Genomic DNA, 21,840 nt, shown 5'->3' on the forward strand with positions numbered 1-21,840 from the left:
AAGGAGGGGAAGGCTGCAGGAGGAGGGGGAGAAAAGTGAATACTATTGAGGAGGGGAAGGGAGACGGGAGAGCTAAAAGCACAAATGGTGGGAAAGAGGTTGGAGGGAAATACACAGATTGTAATCATAACTGTGAATGTGAATGGAATGAACTCTCCCATAAAACGGAGACGGATAGCAGAATGGATTAAAAGCCATAATCCAACAATATGCTGCTTACAAGAAACACATTTGAAATGGGGGGATACACATAGGATAAAGGTCAAAGGATGGAGCAGAATATATTGTGCTTCAGCTCATGTAAGAAAGGCAGGAGTAGCAATCCTAATCTCAGACAAAGCAAAAGCAGAAATAGATCTAATCAAAAGGGATAAGGATGGAAACTATATCCTGCTAAAAGGCACCATAGACAATGAAGCAATATCATTACTAAACATGTATGCTCCAAGTGGTATAGCATCCAGATTCTTAGAGGAGCGGTTGGGGGAGTTGAAGGAAGAAATTGATAGCAAAACTATACTAGTGGGGGACCTCAACCTCCCCCTCTCTGAACTCGATAAGTCCAACCTCAAAATAAACAAGAAAGAGGTTAAGGAGGTAAATAAAACTCTGGATAAGGTAGATATGATAGATCTTTGGAGAAAATTAAATGGGAATAGAAAGGAATATACCTTTTTCTCAGCAGTACATGGAACATTTACAAAAATTGACCATGTACTAGGACATAAAAATCTCACAATCCAGTGCAGAAAGGTAGAGATAATCAATGCATCCTTTTCAGATCATAATGCATTAAAAATTACATGTAACAAAAGATGGTAAATGGATTTTGATGATTCTTTGATTATCAATATCAAGCAAGATACAAGATTCCTGCTCACCAAAAATGTTTGCCGCTGTCACAGAGACTTCCACAACTGAATTCAAGCAGGTGAGGAAATCCACGTAGATGTTATGGTCCTTCAAATATTCCTGTTGATATATGACATTGCACTGGTTGTACTAAGCCCTTAAATGCCACACATCTTTCTAAACAAGATCCACAACCCCTAACTATACACTTAGGAAAAACTAAGTAGATGAGGAAATAAACATTAGATACTCAGCCTGTATAAATGGATCATCAGTACATATGTCTTGACTGGATATTGTGTATGGAAAATTACTTGGGACCAGAATTGATTAGGAGGAAGAGAGCAACCTAGATTGCATTTAGAAAGTGGCATAGAACTCTTTCCCTGGCATAAACTTCCTCATCCCCTTTCTTTTCCCACATAAATATTTTTCCGTGAAAACATTGCATACCACAATCCCTGAAGGATCATAATTAGAGATAATCTAAAGTGCAGGGGAATAACATGCCTTATTAACAATAATTAATGAACAGAGAGCAATATAGAAGTTATTTTGTGCACATCAAATAGGAAAAAAAGGTAATAGGGTCTTGTAAAAAGGTTGGGAGATAGCTGTCCAAGGGCTGACCTTGTAGATCTATAAGGTTAAAAAGACCTAGAGGAGAACCTTTAACATATTAAATGGATTCAAATGGATAGCACCACATGAACTGTGTTCACTAAGCAAGGGAAGACGTGAATGAATTGTGACCTGTAACAGTGGAAGGATTACCTACACCAATCATGTTATGAAACCTTTGATTACATATATACACACACACATATATATGTATATATACACATATATACACATATATACACATACATACATATATACACACATATATGCACAGATAAGTGTATATATCAAATGTTTCATAATGCAATTGGTGTAGGTAATATTTATGTATATACATATATGTATGTGTATGTGTGTATATATGTACATATATAATACATATATATGTATATTGCAGGACTTTACCTTAATCTCCATTAAATTTAACCTTATCAAACTCACACCATCATCTAACCTATTAAAGTCTTTTGGGGTCCTAATTATGTCAACTAACATGTTTTCTATCTATCTTGGTTTTTGTGTCATCAGTAAATCTGACAGTCTGTGTTCTCCCTCTTCATCCAAGTCATTACTGGACATGTTTCACAGCACAGGACCCAGAACAGTTTCTTAGAGCATGCCTCTAGAAATCTTCATTCATGTTGACATTGACCCATTAATGACCACTTTTAGAGTCCAGTCATTCAATCATGACCAGTGAGAGGCAATGTGGCATTAGAGGACAGAGTGCTGAACTTGGAGTCGTAAAAACCTGGATTTAAATTCTGCCTCAGATGGTTACTACCTATGTGACCCCAAGCAAGTAAATTAACCTCTCAGGGCCCCTATAAAATGAAGGAGTTGGTCTCAGTCACCCCTAATGACACTTTCAGCTCTACTTTTATGATCTAACTTGTGGTGTTATTGAGCCTTCATTTCTCAATCTCGGTCTTGGTGACAGCATGAAAAATTTTGTTAAATACTTTGATGAAATCAAGCATTCCCTTAATTTGTTAATCTAGTTGCCCTATTCAAAAAGGCAAAGTGGTTAGGCTAGCATGACCTATTCTTGATGAAGCTATACAAGTCTTATTCTTAGTATTTCCCTAAATTCTTAAAAAACTGCCCTTTAAAAATATATTCTAGAAGATTTCCAGTGTAGCCCCTCCCTGATAGATGTTGCTGTGGAAACTTGATAGGGCTGAAAAAATGTCTGTATGCAGACTTGTGCACTGTTTATCCAGAGCTCTCTGAATTTCTCAGGGGTTTCGATCTTGGAAGGAACTTTCTTCTTCCAAGAAGTTGTCTAGTTGAGATGTAGGGAAATCTGAGAAAGAGAAGAATAAAGCTGTAAGTTCTCTGAGGCCTCATGGTTCTTTTGTTGAACCATCAGAGAGTGAGGAGATTAGGCAACACCTCATTCAAGCGACCCTCAGATCTTGTGGGGTGGTGGAGTGTGCAGGAAGGTGGGGAGAAATGTGCTTGGGTGGGCCAGAAGACTGTGCATGATGGTTATGACAGAGGTCAGGTGACAGGACTTCTCTTTCCTGATTTCTTCCAGTGCTTCCTGGACCAAAGAGCAAAGATCTCCCTTACCTGTCCAATCACCTCACTTCCCATTTCTTCTCTAGCCATGGAAGAGATGAGATAGAGGTTCACTAGTAGTCATTGTAGTCTAAAAGTGACAGCCTATACTTTTAAATACTTGCATGATGTTTGAAATGAATATTTAAACCTGTTTGACCACTTATGATACTTTGTGTCCAACCCTATAAGCATACAGTTTGGGATTGGGAAAGGAGAGTTTAACCTGAAAAAGAGAGATTTTCCTCAGTTTAGGCTGAAGTAGGAAATATCTAATTAGAAAGAATGATGGAATTACATTTTGTAATGTTAGTAATCTCTGAGTTATACCTACCCCCTGGACTCCTGAGATCCCAGATGGAGATTGAACAAGGAAATAAGGAAATAGCAATGAAGAGGTAGAGATTGGTATGTTTGTTCAGGTGATTACCCACCCGTGGCACCCAATCAACTCCTCTTCTATCCACATAAGGAATTTAAATCCTTGCATTATAATCTGTATACTTCATTTCTTTATTTTAAAAAAATGGACTACACTTAACTTCTCCCTACAAACTCTCCAGATTATTCTGCTCTCTCACTAGTGGTTTTCCACCCTGGAGATACCTTCACCCCTGTGGCCCTCCTCTCAGATTGTTGAAATCCTAGCTGGGACCACCATTTCAAAAGGTGCCCATGCCTCTTTGGGCTTTTCTGCTTCTTTGCCAATAAACAGCCTTACTCACACCCCTTTCCAATTCCATTTTATGCATTGTTTTCTCTTTCTTGAAGGTTGAGACTATTCTGGTTTGTTTGGTTTTTTTTGCTTATATTTGTTTTCCCAGCATTTAGCTAAGTACCTGCATTATAGTAAGCATTTCAAGTGGCAGAATTGGGATTTTGACTCCATATTCAACATTCTTCCCACTCTAAGGCAGATTTGGCATGACAAGATTATGGGGTGGAAGGTACTGAAGCCACCTCAATAGTAAAAGTGCACATTACACTGCATTCAATATCAGGACAAATTGTAGAATACACAATCTCCTTTTCTAAAGAAGGGGACTTTTCACAACACACACTAATTAGGGTAGCAGCAGCAAACAAACAACTGTTTTCTTTCTGTTCAATTCCTTGGGATGGGGTTGGGGAGAGGATGATTTCTTCAGCTTGAATATTCTCTTAGAATTTTAGGATCTCAGAGCCACAAAGGAACTCAGAAATCATCCATTCCAGATATCGCCTCTATGACTCCATCAAAAGGAAGTCATTCAGCCTCTACTTAATCTTCTAGGATGCAGAAATCACTACTTAATGAGTCAACCTTACTTTACTGTATTAACTGTCATTATTGGGAAATTTTTCTAATTCTAATGTCAATATGGTCTATCTTTCTTAACACTCCACCCCTCTTTCCCATATTGGTCCTAATTCTGCTAAGACAATCCACAACAAACTGACTCCCTTTTTTACTCCACAACTTTCCAGCTTACCTTGTAGGCTTTAGAGGTAGAAGGGACTTTTGAGATTATGTAGGTCAACAGTCTTATTTTTTGAAGACAGAGATCATTTCCCCTCTAAGAATTCTCTTCAACTGGGCTAAAAATGCCCAGGTCCTACATAACATCCATTATAGCTTCCTTCCCTTTCTTAACTCACACTAGCAAGATGAGTCTTATGGGGTAGGAATCTTATGTTCAAATTACCCTATATTCTGAACTTCTAAAATGACCTGCAAAGTGCTGTCACTCAGCTCCTGGAAAGACTCAAGGGGGTAGGAGAAGGAAAGGGATGCCAGCTGTCTTCAAATATCTAAAAGACTGTCTTATCTAAGAAGGAGTAGACTTATTCTGTTTGGACCCCACCCCCCCTGCCCAGGGCACAGATCCAGGAGCAATGGATGAAAGTGCCAAAGAGGCATACTTAGGTTTAACAACTGAGTAGTCCATAAATGGAGAGAACAGCCTTAAGAAGCAGGGAGTTTCTTCTCTGTGCAAGTCTTTAAGCACATGCTAGACAGCCACTTAATATGATAGAATCATAGATTTAGAGGTGGATGACCTTCCAAGCCTTCAAACTCAGCCCTCTCATTTTAAGAATGAGGAAGCTAAGACTGAGAGTAATAAAGTGGTTTGCCCAGGGTCATCCAAGTCATAAGGTCTGAGGCAGGATTTAAACACAAGCCTTCCTCATTCCAAGCCCAGAGCTCTAACCATTGCACCACCTAACTGCTTCACTAATGGGAATTCCTTTCATGCATAGATTGGAGTACATAACTTCTGAAGTCTATTTTTACTCTTAAGTCCTGTGATTCTGATTATAGAATAAAGAGATTGGACTAGATTGCATTTGGGAATTTGTGTGGTGCTTATAATTTTGATCTTTTTCACAAAGAAATGTTGTTTTTAAGAATAACATATTCTTGGTGATGCTCTTTGTCTGTGAGACAAGGAACACCTTGATCTCTGAGGAATCCCAATGATGGGTGACTGAGAGGGTGATGGAGAGGTACACTAGTGACAGCACATTTATGGGATGATGTGAAAAAAGTGCAAAAATACAGCATCAGAGGCAGGTTTCACCAGGAAAGTTGATGAGGATAAAAGGGAGACTGCCAGAATGCTGTAGCCACCAAGATACTGTGAGACTTAGAGGAAGACCTCTAGTGTATTGAGGCTACTAGGTGGTTTAGAGATGGAGTGCTAAGCCTGGAGTCAGGAAGACCTGGCTTCAAAACGGGTGGCAGAAACTTACTAGCTATGTAACCCTAGACAAATCACTTCAGCACCCTCAATTTCCTTAACTGTAAAATGGGATAATAATAGCACCTACCTCCTAAGGTTGTTGTGAGGGATGAAATAAAATAATACTTGTAAAACAATTAGCACAGTGCCTGGCATGTAGTAGGTCCTCATTAAATGCTTGTTTCTGTCACTGACTACAACTGTTATGGATGATTTGCGGGCAAGATTTTGCACTGAATGGACTGTGATCCACATTAGTGGAGGGAACATCCTAGCCCTTAAGGTCATGGATCATCAAATCTTCATCCCTTCTCCTCATACAGTGCTGCTAAATTTGCAAGGTATCTCCCTCACTGGCTTCTCATGATGTTTTGATTTTTACCATTAGAGAATCATTTCTTTTCCTTAAAGTATTACTGGGCCCAGCAATCACTCGTAAACTAAAAATTCTAGAGAAGACTGCAATAAGCTCTAATCTCTCCTCTCTCCTGAGAGATCTCTCCTTACCAACTGTTTGCTTGCAGTCTTTCCTTGGATGTCCCATGGACATCGCAAGAATGGCATGTCCAATATAGAACTTGGTTCATTTCCCAGTGTCTCCCTTCTCTAATCTATCTTCCCCATAGCTGGCAAACTGATATTTCTAAAACATATTTTTGACCAGGTCACTCTTCTTCTTAAAAAAATCTTCCATTTCCCTTTCCTTGCTTGCCTATACTATAAATACAAACCCTTCAATCAAGGATCTTAAGCCCTCCATAATAAGATTGCCATCTACTTTTACAATGTGATTTCAGATTAATTCCCATTTATCCTCTCCATTCCAGTTAAACAGGCATGTTAGCTGTTCCTCATATATAATATTATATCTTTCATTTATGTTTTGCACAAGTTTCCCGTCTCCGATCTCCCTGCATCTGCCTCTCCTACAGTCTGGAAAGTACTCTCCCCTTACCTCTTTTTCTTAGAATCCCTATCTTGCTTCAAAACACAACTAAGGTATCATCTCCTACATAAGGACTTTCTTCAGCCTCCCCCACCAGTTATTAATTCTAGAAGTTGCCATCTGTGTTGGTGAAAGGAATTCCCATACTGAGAGTTCCTGGTACTGAGGAAGTCGCAGATCCTTCTCATAACTGAAATGTTAAATAAAGTACTCGATTGTTATTGTTGTTTGTGTTCTTAGTATCCTAGTCCCTCCAGTCCAAACTTCTATTCTTTATGGCTGGGATCTTAGCTAGTTGGCAGGATCCAAGGATGTTATGAATGAAGTCATAGTTAAATAAATTTGTAGCTTATAACAGGTTCCTCCTCAGAAGGAATTTACATGTGGGAAGATGAAGACTGGACTCAGCAGTGCTTTAATGCTAAATAATTGTTTCTAATGGTAGAATTCCAGGCATTGGGATAGATCAGTAAGGAGGTACTTTGGAGGATGGATTGCAGTCCCCAGGGCAACTGAAATCACACCACACTGACCTTTCAAAGATTTATATATTTCTAGATTCATGGAATATTATCTTAAGGCAAGGGATCTTAACCTAAGGTCTATAGAACCCTTCCCCCCTCCCACATATACATATATACACACTCATACACATACATACACACACATATATATATATTATATGGCTTATTTTGTAATTCTATGTATTTTATTTTATGTATTTAAAAACATAATTCTGAGAAGTGGTCTATAGACTTGACATAGATGCCAAAGTTTAAGAACCCCTAATTTTAAGGGCTTTCCAGTAGAAAAAAAATAAACCTATTCTGTTGGCCTCTGAGGGATTTTATAATTCAGAATGTTAGACCTGGAAGGGTCCATAGAACATAAATTGTTAGAGCTGGAAGTGACCCTTAGTAACTTCAATCATATCCCCTTATTTGACAGATAAAGAACCCAAATAACAGCATTGTAGGCTCTCTGATAGGGGTGGTTTCATTTTGGGCTTTTTATCCACAGTGCCTGACACTTTACCTGTCACATAATAGCTGATTATTAAATGCTTGTTGATTAACTGACCTTCCAAAAGTCATATTTTGAGTGGATGGAAAAGAAAGGTCTGAGATTCAGGAATGGTTGACTTTCATTCAGTTCTGCATTCTTTCACACCTCTCTGTTAGCCTAGCCTTAGATATGTCTGTAAGCAGGTGAGGGAGCGATATACGGGAAAGGAAAGATGGATTGTAGTTGTGAGAAGAGATTGATAAAACTAGATAGAGGGTTTTGGTTTTGGTTTTTCCCTAAGAACCAGTCATTGTCATGTTTCAGTCCATAGATCCCTAGAATGTCAGAGTTGGAAAGGAATCCAGTAATTCTCTAATCCAAATCATTCCTGAAAAAGATTCTCCACTGCAGCATACCTGCTTAAAGACCCACAGGAATGGGGAACTCTTACCTCCCTAGACAGCACATTTCACTTACGGCTAGCTCTAATTGTTTGGGAGTTGGGATCCTCTTTTCCCTTGGCACCAAGCATAAAGCAGCATCTTCACAATTTCTTCCCTTGCTTCTGGTATTGCTTTCTGGGGATCAACTGAACAAGTCACAGAATCACAGAATTTGAGAGTCCAACCCATAACCAAAGGAATCCCCATTATAACTTCCCAGACAAGTGGTTCCCCAGACTCTGCTTGAAGACCTCGAAAGCTGGGGAACCCATCACCTCTTGAGATAGCCCATTCCTCTTCCGGACAGCTCTAATTGTTAGGAAGTTTTTTTTTCTTTTTCCTTTTTGCCTCATTGTAATATCCACCCATCACTCCCCATTCTGTCCTTTGGGGTCAAACAGAAAAATATAATCCTTCCTCAACATGACAGCTTTTCTTCACAAGAATTGTAGAAGTTTCTTGATGAAAAGCTTAGCTAAGATGCAGGAAAACTGTATGTACAGCATTCCCCTTTTATCCTAGTTTAGTAATCCTGTCAAAAAATGGAAATGAGACTAATCTGGCATGACTTGTTCTTTTTAAAACATATTTTATCTATTTCATTAAATATTTCCCAATTACATTTTAAAAGATTTTAGCATTCATTTTTAAAAAATTGGGTTTCAAATTCTTTTCCTCTCTCCTGTCCCTCCCCTATGCTTTGAGAAGGCAAGCAGTAAGATAATTGATTATACATATGAAGTCCTGCAAAACATATTTCCACATTAGTCATGTTGCAAACACACACACATTCATACTCACAAAAAATCCAAGAAAAATAAAGAAAATTAAAAAAGTTTGCTTCAATCTACATTTATAATCCATCAGTTCTCTCCTTGGAGTGGATTACATTTTTCATCATGGGTCCTTTGAAATTGTCTCAGAGCATTGTCTTGATCAGAGTAGCTAACTAAGTCTTTCACAGTTAATCATTGCTACAATGTTGCTGTTACTGTGTACAATGTTCTCATGGTTCTGCTAACTTCATTTTGCATCAATTCATACAAGTCTTCCTTGGTTATTTTGAAACTATCCTGTTCGTCGTTTCTTACACCACAATCATATGGCACACTTATTCCCCAGCTGATGGGAATGACTTATTCTTGAAGAAGTCAGATTGACTCTGTGGAATTATTGTTTTCTTCTCCAGATGTTCATCAATCATCATTTTAATGATTCATTCCTGAATTTTTCCAGGAATCAAAGATCACTGAACTGTAGCTTGTAGACTCTGTTCTCTTTCCTTTTCGTGAAAAACAGGACATCTGTCCTTGAATATTATTGTGCCATTTTCTATGATCTTTCAAATATCCATGGCAGTTATAGATTCCAAGTCTTTTAGATTCTGTGGAGGTAGTTCATATGGGCCAGGTGACTCTAATACATCAAAGGTGGATAGGTGCCCTAAGTCTCCTCACTTATCTTGGGTATCAACTGTTTTCAGTCATCTATGTTTTCTTTTCCATTACAAAGGCCGTTCTCTTTCGCAGAAAAAAAAAACAGAAATAAAATATTAATTAAGGATCTCTACCTTCTTTCTGCTTCCAGTTATCATTGCCCTCTCCACCCCCAAAAAGTATTTTCTCTCTTCTTCAATTCTTTTTCCCCCTCTCCCAATACAGCCACAACATTCTTTGCCCATTACCCTCCTCCTTTTGTCCTTACATTCTTAACTTGCCTCACTGGCCTCAGTTCATTTTGAGCTTTAGCATTTCTGATACTACTTTTATAATACTATGCCATACTTATATTTATTCTCTGTCACCTGTCTTTGCTTCCATCTTTTGCAATATGTTGATAACTTTTGTTGAAACTCCCTATTCCTCTTCTTTTTATTTTTTATGTGTCAGCTCTCTGGGAGGGATACTTGGAGAAATAGGGGTGGTGTTAAAGCAAAAGATGACAATAAAATTCTATTTAAAAATAAAAACAAATGCGTCAGACAGAATAAATAGAAAATAGATACTGATGAGGGACCTTAGAACATGAAAGTCAGAGATGGAACAGGTCATAGAGGTCATTTAGCACAATCTCTTCATTTTACAGATTAGTCTGAAGCCCAGGGGAAATGACTTGGTTAAGGTCATACAGGGACAAGAATCTCATCCAGATTTTCTAACTTCCAGTACAAAGCACTTTCCATGCTAGGCTTTAGCCATCTGAGCCTGTCAATCAAAAATGCTTATTGAGCTTCTGTTGGGAGTTTGGGACTGAGGGAAAGGATAAAAGAGAAATAAGGTAACAGCCCCTGAACTTCCAAGAGTGCAGAGTTGAAATATTCACACACTAGAAAAAGTAAAAAACTAAGTGTATTGTAAGTACTATAAGGAGTTCAGAGAAGGGAAAGGTCCCCATGGGCCAGGGTGGTCAGAGATGGTTTCCTGGAAATTAACATACATTTCTAAGTACTTTAAAGTTTACAAAAAGCCTTCTTCCCAATGGTCCTGTGAATAAAGGACTGTGAGGATTACTATCCCTGTTATTTGTAGGGAGGGAAGAAGGAGTTGATTAATACCTGTGATTTCAATAGGATAGATAACTTCCAATGTGGAAATCTCTATCAATGCAAATTGGCAACTCCAATTTGCAGACAGAGAAACTGAGGCAGGTAAATGGTGCAATGGAGAGAGTAATGGGCCTGGAGTCAGGAAGTTTCATCTTCCTGAGTTCAAATCTAGCCTCAGACATTTCCCAGCTATGTGACCCTGAGCAAGTCACTTAACCCTATTTGCCTCAGTTTCCTCATCTGTAAAATGATCTGGGGAAGGAAATGGCAAACCACTTCAGTATCTTTGCCAAGAAAACCCCAAATGGGATCATGAAGAGTTATACATGACTGAAAAACAACCAAACAAGAACAGAGTTTCAGAGAGGTTATGTGACTTCCCCGTGACTGCCCCAGATATGATTTACACCCTAGTATCCTGTCTTCTATATAACTTCTATGCTAACATAGGTGGCTGCCTCTTCTTAGGCTACTTATACTAATGTATAGTCTGTGCCTTGAAGGAATTAATGTTATGGTGGACAAGAGAAGATGCAGACACACAATGGTAAGAGAAGGCAAACTGTGACAAGAGCTATAAAAGGCAACAAGGTACTAGGGAAGGGAATGATCATTTATTAAGCACTGACTGTGTGCCAGGTACTGAGCTAAGCATTTTACAAATATTATCTCATTTGATCCTCACAATAACCCTGGAAGGTGATTGCTGTTCAAAACCCCATTTGGGGTTTTCTTGGCTGAAATGCTGGAGTAGTTTGCCATTTCTTCCTCCTCTAGCCCACTTTGTAGAAGAAGAAACTAAGGCAAAGAAGGTTAAGTGACTTACCTAGGGTCATACAGCTAGTAATCACCTGAGGCTAGATTGGAACGCATGGAGATGAGTCTTCCTCACTCCAGTCCCTGTACTCTATCTACTCTGCCATCTAGCTGCCCCAAACCAATATTATTCTCACTTTCCAAATGAAGAAGCTGAAATAGATAGAGGTTAAATGACTTGTCCATAGTCACACAGCTAATAAGTGCCTGAATTGGATTTGAACTCTGGTCTTCCTTACTTCAGACCCAACGTTCTATTTCCTACATCGCCTAGCTGCTTTAATACAATAGATTAAGAAGGGAGAAGCCACTTCTTGCTGGCATGACCATAGAGAATTAGAATTCACTCCTTATCTCTTCCATGTACTCATGATGTGATCTTAACCACATCCTATTCCTCTCTCTGGGCCTCAGTTTCCTCCTTTGTAAATTAAGGAAGTTAGACTAGGTGATGTCTAAGTCCTCTTTCCATTCTGGAATTTTTCCGTTTTAAGATCCAAGATCCCTTCCAGCCCAAACATTCTGTGTCCATTGTAGCAAAACTCTGAATCCTCTGGTCCTGAGTTTGGTGGGGAATAAGTGATTTCTAAGGAATTCTATGGAAACATGGCCCCTTGGGCACACAAAGCAATCTCCTCATGGATTCATCTTGGCATTTATGGTTCTTCAGAACACGCCAGATGGTTCTCTCATCGACAGAACAGGTGGTGATTATTATTGTATTTCTTTCTTAAATTAAACTATCATCCTTACAGATCTTGTAACCACAAAGGGGTGGGGGAGGGCTCTGTTTGTTTTTTATTTTTATTTTTTTGATTGAGGAGCTATTTCAGCAATAAGGATTGGGTCTAAGGTAACATTTTTTTACATTCAGCTAGGTAACTGTCCTTGGATGCCTCTCCAAGATGATTCAATTGAACAAATGTTAAATACCTCCTATGGGCAGAACAAGTACAAGGAAAGCATTGTAATGTTCTTTCAAGAAGTGTGATGTCCAGACATAATGAAATGGCCCTTGGACCTGTAAGAAGGCAGGAAGTTTTTTGTTAGCTCTGATGCTAGATATGAGATACTGGGCAAATTACTGAATTCTCTTGGAGCCTCATTTTTCTTATCTGTATAATAGAACTAATTACAGTTGTCCTATCTCCTTCATAGGGTTGTTTTGGGGAAACAGTTGAGTAAATCTTGAAGCACTATAAACATGAAAACTCTAGCCATTGTGACATGTGTGACACTGTCCTTCCCCACGTGGGGTCCTTGGGTTGTATTGCCTTCTTCAAACCTACAGAAAGGTACCTTGTTTCTGTTCTAGAGAGTTATTGATGAAATGCAATATCTAAATTGGCTAGCGGATGGCACTTACTACTTACTCATCTATCAAGTGACCTCATCAATCTCTCTGGCAAATTCATGGGATGGCCTTCTCAAGAGACTGCTCTATACCTGTTAGTCACCACAGGATTCTCAGCCTGAAAATGTGTAGACTATTTCCGCCTTACCAAGCCCACAAGTCAGGGGTAACACTGAGGAATTTGGACTGACCCTTGAAGGACATGATTGAAGTTAGCCTAGGGAATGAAGTAGGATATTGCTCAAAATATTAAAATATAAAATCAACTCTCTCTCTTCCCAGCTCATGAACCTTCTTCTCATCTGGGATCCTGTCCCTCATGTTTCCTAGTTCGTAGCAATCATCCACAGGGTTTAGAGACTCAACATGTTATAGTTACATAATTTATAGCACATAGACTAAAGTAAAAATGAAATATCCAATATATTCCTCTATGGGAACATTGGCCCCCAGCCTGTTCCTAAACCTCAGATATTTGAGTATAGGGGGCCCTCAATCAAATACACCCACAACTTCTAAGGAAGCAGTTAGGGAAAGGAGTCCGTGCCTTATCTCAGAACCTGAAACAAGGAAATATAGGGATGATGATGAGGAAGAAAATCAACTTTCCTGTTCATCAGCCTAATGAGATTCCCAGAAGCTGGCAACCTCAATAACTTTGTTTTCTCTTCTTGGTTCCCAGCCTCTGTTTCTGTTCTAGGATCAGGACCTCTCCCAATGTCTCCCCAGGGCCTCTTCTACTCTCAGGGTTCTAGATGCTCACATTTCTGGAAGTAGCAGCAGCTGCTGCAGCATCAGTCCCACATCTGGTAGTTCCTACCTTGGAAGTCTGAATTTCAAGTATTAAAGAAGGAAGCGAATCAGAGAATTATGGATGCTACAGTGTATAGATCACATTCCCCTCTCACTTTGTGCGGTGACTCCTGGCCCCCAAAGAGGCAAGGATTCAGGGTAGCCCAGCTTCTACAACCTCTTTGTCCTAGAAAAATTTGGGAGAATTTCTCTCCCAGTGGTGTCTCACAGATGCTGGTCCATCTGTCACCCTCTGTGGAAGACTTCCTAGATCCTAGAATCCCTACAGAGATGAAAAAGGTGACACAGAAGCACCAGTTACATTATTAACAAGCTCACTTTCTAGTGGGGGGTGACCCATACACATAATACAAAACAATATAATGGCATATGTAAAGAACACATGGATTTGGGGTCAGGGGGTCCTGAGTTTGAGTAAGGACTCTACTGTTTATTTCCTGAGTGCTCTGGGGCATGTAACTGAACTTCTGTGGACCTCAATCTTTTTTCCTTTAAAATGAGTATTCTTTATTTACTGGTAAGATACCTTCTAGCTTAAATCCTTTATGTATATTAGAGAGATTCAGGCAAGGTGCTGATAATAACTAACCTTTACATAGCACTTTAAGGTATACAAATTGCTTTACAATTGTTTCAGCCTTCTTCCTACAATATCACAGGGAGGTGGGTGCTATTACAATCACTGTTCTACAGATGAGAAAACTGAAGCAGACCAAAGTTAAGTGACTTACCCAGGGTTTCACCTAGTAAGTATTTGAAGTACGATCTGAACTCAGGTCTTCCCTACTCCAAGTCTAGTGCTCCAGACACTGTACCATCTCTCCTCCTGTGAAATCAGAGTGGGAAGAAGTATTATTGCCTTGGGGGTAAGGGAGGAAAGACTTCTATCTAGTAGGTAGTAAACAGGCCTGTAACTGGGCTTAAAGGTGGGGTTGGGTGGAGGAATGAGAAAGAACAGTCATTCTGACTACAGAGAGCAAGATGACTGAAGGCCCAGTGCAAAGTCAAGCTTGACAAAGCATATAGAGGACCAAAATATAATACAAGAATGGAAAAGCCATTGGCATTAGATTGCTACCTTTCATGCTTTGTTTGGATTTGCAAATAATGTGGTAGATAATAAGAAAACACTGTTTTGACTTTCTAGAGGAATGTCAAGGCCAACTCTATGCACAACGAAAGTGAATCTGCTTTGGATTTCTCATGCATTCGAATGACTAAAAGCAGGCCTGTGTTGAGTCAGGGAGATGCCATATTTAAGAATAAGAAGGATTTGGGTTTGGGGGTCACATACTGAATTCTGATCCTGAGGAGTTCTTTGTCCTCCTCACTAACTGTGGGTGGACCCTCACGTGTTTGGTTTGGGGACTTCTATTCTCACCTTATAATGTCTTTCTCTCTCTTTGTGTTGTCATAAGATCGCTGAGCATGGGCTCAGTTATCTCTGTGCAGGTTGATTTATCCAGCCATAGTCTTTCTCCTGAACCCGGCCCAATTTTCTATTAGACATTTCTCAGTAGATGCCACCTAGGCATCTCAAACTCTGTATTTCCAAAACAAAACATTATCTTTACCCCAAATCCAATGATCTTCCAAACTTCCTTATTTCTTTCTAGGGTTCTCCTGAAGAGCACACTCTCTAATAAGGGGATAACACACACATGAATAGCTATAATGCTAAATAATATATGATAAGCTGTAGTATAGTAGAAAGAACCAATGAATATGGAGTCAACTGGGTTTTCAGCCTTGGATTCATCCCTGACTCATCATTCTCTCCCATCTCAATTGCCAGTTAGTAGCCAAATCTTGTCAATTCTACCTCCTTCTACAATCTCTTGTATCTGTTTTATTCTGTACACCCATATGTGGACCATCAGACTCTCATCACTTCCTACCTGGAGTACTTCAAAAGTCTCCTGATTGGTCTCCCTGCTTTGAATCTTTCTCTTCTACAATTCATCCTTCACTCAGTTGCCAAAGTGATATTCCAAAATGGCTGGACTGACCAAGTCATTTCCCTGCTCACTAAATTCAAGTGACTCCCTAGTACTACTAAGATCAAATATAAACTTTTATTTGGCACTTAAAGCCCTTCACAACCTTCACAACCATCTTACAGGATTATTATATATCGCTGCCCTTCATGTATTCTTTGTTCTAGTCAAACTGCATTTGCTGTTACTCATACTTGACATTCTGAGGTAGCTAGGTGGTGCAGTGGGATAGAGCCCTGGGATTGGAAACAGGAAGAATCATCTTTGTGAGTTCAAATCTGGCACTTACTACCTGTGTGATCCTGGGCAAGTCACTTAACCCTGTTTGCCTCAGTTTCCTCATCTATAAAATGAGCTGGAAAAGGAAATGGCAAACCACTCCAATATCTTTACCAAAAAAAGCCCAATGGGGTCACAAAGAGTCAGAAATGACTGAAACAACTGAACTTGACATTTTATCCCTTCAAGCTAGGAATGTTCTCCTTCCTTCTTCCTCGTAGAATCCTTAACTTGCTTATTAGCTCACTCAAGTGCTATCTTTCTATGAGAATGTTCAGGCTTTTCATCACCCCCACAATTGCTAGTACCTTTCCCTCTGAAATATAACTTCTTTTCTGTTATCTATCTTGAATGGACACAATAATTTACATGTTGTGTTGTCTTTGCTATTAAAATGTGAGTTCCTTGAGGGAATGAATTGTGTGTGTGCCCGCGCATGCACGCCCACCTACTCAATGCCTGATAGCTGCTAAGCACTTATAAATGCTTGTTGACTGACTGACACCTTCCTCCACCCCTTGGCACTAGCTACCCCCTCCTGAAATTACTTTGCATTCATATACACACATATGTGTACATATATATGCATACACACATATCTGGTATTTCCTTACATATGAATGTGTCATTTACTATAATAGAAAATAAACTCTTTTTGAGTAGGAACTCTCCTGTTTTTGTTTTTTCGTATCCAGTCAACATCTGGTACTGCTCTAAAAACCATTTGCTTGTTTGAATGACCAAATTTGCCACCATTTGACAGAAACCCAAGGCCTTAAGTCAGAGCATCTTAATTTCTCCTTGAGATTAAGCCATGGCTCTCTAATTTGGAGCTCTGACAGGTCATATCTGTCTTCCAGTCAGAATGGGGTGGGCATGGAGATACCTTTCTACCAAGCTTTCCTTATACCCCCACCAATATTAGAGGTGCTGAATACTACGTTCACACGGTAGCCCTCTGGTGTTTAGGGCCAAACAGGCCTTAGGTATACCAACTTCCCCAAGGGAGGAATGCCAATCCTTCTTTGTGAGGCTCTTGGGTGTAGGAATATGCCCAGCTTTGATTGCTAGCTGATTCAGGAGGTGTTCCACATGCTCATAAAATGAGAAAACTGCTGCCCAATTCACTGTTCTGTGTGACCTACCTAGTCCTTTATCACAGTCATCTTTGGGGGGAAAATTGGCATTTTATGCATTCTTATAGAGAAAATGGTGAGAAATTATACTAAGTATGTTCTCAAACCAGAAAATAGGATCATTTTGTTGGGAAAAAAGTGAAAATAACTTTACTCAGCTGCCTTCCTCTCTCATGATTTCCTTCCTCTCAGCTACTCCAGGGATTTGGAGATTTCTTTTTTCTTTCTTTCTTTTGGTAGCACATTACTACAGTGGTGAGGCAGAAAGAGTCCTAGACTTGGAGTTAGGAGACCAGGGTTATAATCTTAGCTCTGCTACTGGCTTGCTGTGTAACCATATTTATGCCTCTTTCCTCTCAGAGCCTTAGTTTTCTCTTCTGTAAAATGAGTCTAATAATCCTCAAATACCAAGAGAGCTGTTTTGAGGAATGCATTTCTTCATAATTTAATTTGAAAACTAGCCTCTCTGGAAAGGCAAGTGTTGTTGGGCAGCCTCAGTTTGCTCATCTAAAAAATGGACATCAAAATTCTTGCACTATGTACCTCATGGAGTTGTGCTGAGAAGCAGATGAGATCAAAAAATATCAAATACTCTGTAATCTTAAAGTGATACAAAAATGTCAACAATTGTTTTTGTCCTTTAATTAATTCTGAGTTGCTACTTTTGTTAGCGAGTGACTCTAAAAAAGTATGCCATAAAATGTCTTCCATACCCAGAGAAAGAACTTTGGAATTCAATCACAGAATGTAGCAGATCATTTTCTTTTGTACTGTGTTTTGGTTTGCTATATGACTTCTCCCATTCACTTTAATTTTTCTACACAAGATGACTATAGTGAACATGTATTTAATAGGAATATATGTACAGAATCTATATAAAATTGTATGCTGTCTCGGGGAGGGAGGGAGAGAGGTAGGGGGGAGCAAGGGGAAAAATAATCTAAGTTATATGGTAGTGATTGTAGAACATTGAAAACAAGTAAAATTAATATAAAAAAGCTAAAAAAGCTACATTGAACTGCCAAGGAAACTAATTATTTTGAAATAAAGATAAAATTTCCTCTCCCCTCCCCCACAAAAAGAATGCCATGTTTGCATGGAATAACGTACCAAGGTCCAGATGAAGAGATTCTCAGGAGAAATTTTGGCACATTGAACAAGTAAGTCACTGAGATGACATAGACATGTGTTTCAGCTTACTCTCAAGCATCTGCCTAGATCTGGGAGAGAGGACTTAAGTTTGTTTTTCTTGATTTCAGAGGTATAAATAAAAAAAATTAGTTAAATGCAAACTTAAAGCCTTATATAAATGCTAGATACCATTATTATTATCACACTGTATGATTCTGGGCATTTAGCGTTAGACTCAATTAATCTCTGTCATCCTCAGTTTGCTCATCTGTAAGTTGGGGATAATAATTTTATCTACCTTCCGGGATGTTGTAAGCATCAAATGAGATAACATTTGTAGAGTAGTTTGAATACCTTAAAGTGCTATGTAAATCCTAGCTATGTATTATTAATGCATCAATGATAAAAACTACAAGTATAAATATTTCACATCAATTAAAAAAGATAACTTCCTAACAACTAAAGGACAGCTAGGTGTCCCAGTGGACAGAGTGCTGGGCTTGGAATCAGGAAGACCTGAGTTCAAATCTGACCTTGGACACTTACTAACTGTGTGACCTAGGGCAAGTCACAGTTTGCCTCAGTTTCCTCATCTGTAAAATGAGCTGGAGAAGGAAATGGCAAACCACTCCTGCATCTTTGCCAAGAAAAGCCCAAATGGGATCACGAAGAATTGGACACAACTGAAATGACTCAGTACCAACAATAATGAACAACTAAAGCTGTCCAAAAGTTAATTGGGTTGTCTCAAGTAGTGAGATCCTCACTGTTGAAGGTCTTCATTGAGAAGCTAGATGATCACTTTTTCAGGGATGTATTCCTCTTCTGATGGGACTAAATGCCTTTTGAGGTTCTCTCTAACTCTGAAAGCATATAAATGTAAATATATTACTAACAGTTTTATTAGGCAAGTTGTGTTTGTCCTTCTTTCTCGAAAAGGACCATGACATCAAGATGATGACATGACTTGCAGTTGACTTTGATTTGAGTGAGGGAGAGCTGTGCAAGGTTACCAGCCTCACTTTCTCCTCCAGAGCCATCTGGGTCCAGTGGTCAGATATTCCTCAGGACAATTGGAGATGGCCCAGTATTAAAGTATTGAATTCTGTCCATAGCCTTCCCTATAGGGTCTACCCAATGCAATGGAAGCCTTTCTTTTGGACTTTTCATATTCTGTAGCTGTCAATGCAATAGTCCATCTGCTGTTCCTCCTTTTCACATGACCATTCCCCCAGGAGCAGAACATTTTAAAGTTGGCAAAAACCTTAGTGATCATGTGTAATCCAATTTTATAGATGGAAGGAGGGAAGGAAGGAGAAAAAGAGAAAGAGAGAGAGAGAGAGAGAGAGAGAGAGAGAGAGAAAGAGAGAGAGAGACTGAGAATGAGACATATAGAGACACAGAGACACAAAGAGAAAAGACAGAGAGGGAAAGACAGAGAGGAAGCGAGAAAGACATAGAAAGATATATCAGATCATGTGTTCCAGGTCCCATAACTCAGTGACAGAGTTAAGATTCAAACTTGTCTTCTGACTTTGACTTTTTAATGCATTTCATTGAGGCCTTTGGTAATAGTCAGTTTCCAGCACTGCCCATTCCTCTTTAGCCTGAATCTTTCCTTGTAACAACTATACCAAAAAACCAATTGATATTAAAAAAAAAAAAACCCTGACAGTGAAGTTTTGCTGGACATTGTCTATAACATCCCTCCTTACTAATTACCCTCCTCTGTGCTGTGAAGGAGGAGTCATATCTTCATATTTCTTTTCCATATCTTCTTTGGGCCATTGGTCCATCAGTTCATTAATCAGAATTCAGCCTCCTTTTAGAGATTTTTTAAAATTTACATTGTTGCAGATTTATAGTTTATTCTCTTGATTTTTCTTATCTTCTTTCTCTGCCTCAGTTCATAAAAAAACCTTCCTAGAATTCTCTGAATTCTTCATTTTCATCATTTCTTACTGTAAAATAATAATAATACTTTGTGTTCATATGCCATTACTTTACCAACCATTTCTCAACTGATGGGCATCCACTTTGCTTCCAGTTTTTGAAACCACAAAGAACAGTGCTATGAATATTTTTTGTATAAATTGAACCTTTTGTTTCTGTCTTGTGTATGTGCCCAGGAGTGGAATTTGACCATAAATTTGGGGTTTTTTATGCTACATCAAATGCCATGAAGACTAGAAGGAGCTTGGAGAAGTTGTACATCCTAGTCCCCCAGGTCTATTTGAGGGGGGTATATCCTAATAGTCTGAAATGGACAAGTCCTTAGAAAGAGGCCCTTTTCTGTCCCTTGGGTACCTGGCCTTCCTCCTGTCCACTACATTGTGGTAATTCATACTTAGAGAGAGGGTGGGGCTGACCCTTTCCCACTTCACAGGGATCTACAAAATGAGACCTTGGAGAAGATCAGAGTGGATTCTTCTTGTTATTCAGTCATGTTTGACTCTTCATGAGTCCATATGGAGTTGACTGGTGTGATTTGCCATTTCTTTCTCCAGCTCATTTTATAGATGAGGAAACTGAGGCAAACAGGGTTAAGTCACTTGCCCAGGGTCACATAGATTTTAAGTGTCTGAGGCTGGATTTGAACTCAGGAAGATGAGTCTATAAGATGTCTCCAATCACAATAGCCATATTTCTACCCCGTTAGTAGAGTTCTTCATAGCTCAAAAAGTGTTTTCATACTTATTGGTTCATGGTGTCCTCCCAACAGTCCTGGGAAGGAGTCAGGGAGCCAGTGGGTATTATCCTGATTTTGAAGAGGAAGAAACTGAGATTCAAAGAGAGGATTCAGCTTGTCAGTAAGGCCTGGCATTATCAATACTAGAACCTATCTGTTCAGACATCCATTGTTTCATACTTTGTATCTGTATCCCTAGCCCCTAGCACAAGACCTGGGACATAGACATGCTTCATAAAGGTTGGCTGATTGATGAATCTAGCCTAGGGGTCTTTTAATTTCACTTACAATCCTGCAGCATCGAGGCTTGGACAGAATCCTGAGTTCCATAGAGATGGGGCCAGTGCTCATTTTTCTCGATTTTATTTTTTTCCAAAAAAGGAAGGGCTGCACCATGAGCTGAGAGGTGGTGAACTCTAGTGGAAAGGTAGAGAAAACATTGAAGTTAGAAGACCCAGGTTTGGGTAGCATTTTTTGTTGGTTTGTTTGCTTTTGAGATTTTTGCTATTCACAACTTTTCAGAATCTCATTTCCTTTATCTGTTGAGACAATAAAAAGATTCAAATGAGCTAATGGACGCAAAATGCTGCATAAATGTCATGCAAGGTGATGTGGTGTTTAGAACAACAGACCCCTGGTCAGGAACACCTGAGGTTCGAATCCTACCTTAGACACTTATTAATCATGTAGCCCCAGGCAAAACAGCTAACTTCAGTTTTCTCATTAGTAAAATGAGGTTAATAATGTACCTACTTTACAGGGTTGTGAGGATCACAACAGATATCAAAAAAGATAACACATCCTCTTAAAACCTTAAAGTCCTATTTAAACATTAGTTATTTAGTAATAATGGTAGTGGTGATGATGATGATGGTACAATAGATTGTAGGCTCCTTGTGGTCCGGGATTGTCTTGCTTCTTTTTGTA

The 21,840-nt window shown here is 39.2% G+C and overlaps 2 long non-coding RNA genes across 2 annotated transcripts in view; both read right to left on the reverse strand.

The window, feature by feature from the left end:
* Positions 1–8,820: 8,820 nt before the first annotated feature.
* On the reverse strand, positions 8,821–18,312 carry LOC140511117 (uncharacterized). Its single transcript, XR_011969437.1, has 4 exons — positions 18,204–18,312; positions 14,413–14,507; positions 12,448–12,535; positions 8,821–9,673 (listed from the first exon to the last, which is right to left on the reverse strand). It is a non-coding gene; the product is annotated as an uncharacterized lncRNA (long non-coding RNA).
* A 1,025-nt stretch (positions 18,313–19,337) lies between these two features.
* The window catches only part of LOC140511122 (uncharacterized), a 37,070-nt gene continuing 34,567 nt past the window's right edge, over positions 19,338–21,840 (reverse strand). The window contains exon 3 of the long non-coding RNA XR_011969438.1: positions 19,338–21,329. This is a non-coding gene — a long non-coding RNA (uncharacterized lncRNA). The remainder of the gene's footprint in view (positions 21,330–21,840) is intronic.

This window comes from Notamacropus eugenii, chromosome 6, assembly GCF_028372415.1.
Source record: "Notamacropus eugenii isolate mMacEug1 chromosome 6, mMacEug1.pri_v2, whole genome shotgun sequence".
NCBI lineage: Eukaryota > Metazoa > Chordata > Mammalia > Diprotodontia > Macropodidae > Notamacropus > Notamacropus eugenii.